The sequence below is a fragment of the Cyprinodon variegatus genome, unplaced genomic scaffold (assembly GCF_000732505.1).
Source record: "Cyprinodon variegatus isolate N-32 unplaced genomic scaffold, C_variegatus-1.0 Scaffold110, whole genome shotgun sequence".
In the NCBI taxonomy this organism is placed as follows: Eukaryota; Metazoa; Chordata; class Actinopteri; order Cyprinodontiformes; family Cyprinodontidae; genus Cyprinodon; species Cyprinodon variegatus.
The window spans coordinates 273,556-275,040 of NW_015150563.1; positions in this window are offsets into that span (position 1 = coordinate 273,556).

Here is a 1,485-nt window from a genome sequence, read left to right on the forward strand (position 1 = left end):
AACTCTAAAAGTTCAACTGGATCAGTGCAGTCTAAACCCTGTTCAGATTCTATTGCTACCTCAGATGCTGCCCCACTCTCCAGACATTTATTGAAGCCTTTCTCTATGAAGCATTTTACAATAGCTAGACCTGCAGACTTAATAGCTTTAAAGTTGCAATAAACAGATATAATGGCACCCAGCTTTAGATTATCTCTGTATCAAGCAAACAACCAAAACCCAGAGGCAGATCCCGGTGTTATTCATTAGACAATCATTCAGCTCCAGACACGCGCCAACACCCTCTCACAGCTCCACCCACCCTCACCCATGCACAAGATAAAGTTTTCAGCAGAGATTCCTACTTGAATAAATGGATCAAATGAGCTGCTCTGCAAGATCAATGAGATTTATCGATAATTTTAATATCTTCTTGGAAAACAGACAATTCTTTCTGAATAGATCACCTGCAAAACTTCCAACTTCAAACATTTTTTACTGCCTGAACAAAGTCTGTGATGTGAATGTGAACCAGATAAAGAGTCACCCTGATCATAAATGCCACGCTGCTGAGGACATTGAGTACTTGGAACGAACAAATAATAAAGACAGCTGAAAAAGCGAATGAGGTGAAGGGTAATATAGGTCACGACCAACCCTCAGACCCAACAAAGCAGCCAGCGGGTTATCGACCCCAACAAGCCCTCCACAGCACCATCTCCTGTTTCCACCCCAACACTACAGCTGAATCTGTCCCCTCTACATGAAAACTCAAAAACTCACCCCACTCCCACCCAAACCTCCTCCTCACCTCCTCTTCTCAGCCAAACACTACCTGAAAACCATCAATCTTCTCTCTCATCGTCAGCTCTGGCTCCTCCACATGCAAAGCACATGTTGGCAATCAGGACCTCCAAATGCCTTGATTGGGATACACTTTGGGTTGCCATGGTAACTTTATCAGAACCGATTCGCCTCACGAAGAACTGGGGCCTCAAAAGGATGATGGATGTAAAGTCTCAGTTTTAAGTGTCAGAAGGAACAGAGCTAAAACAATAAACAGCAGTAAACCAACCTGATAACTATGCAAGTGGAGCTCAATCAGCTACAAAGATATACGTATACTATAAACCAACTTTACTTTAACTAATATAAGATCTCTGTGAGGAAAATCATGTTTTTTCAAATATTTTATTTTATGCTTCTTAAAGAGACATGGCTTGATAAAAATAATGGGATTTAATTATAGACCACTCCTCCAAATTATAATTTTCTCAGAACAGACTGTTTAAAAAGTGGGAGGACTCGTTACTCTGATCAATGATTCACTAAAGTGTAGAAAAGTGATTCTGATTGACTTTGAAACTTTTGAATATCTGGTTATCCAAGAACAAAGCCTAACCCTAACCCTGTGGAGCCATGACTATTAATGTTTACAGGCCTCTAAAGTCCAAAACAAACTTCTTTAATGATTCCAATGAACGTTTATCTATCATATGTATTGAA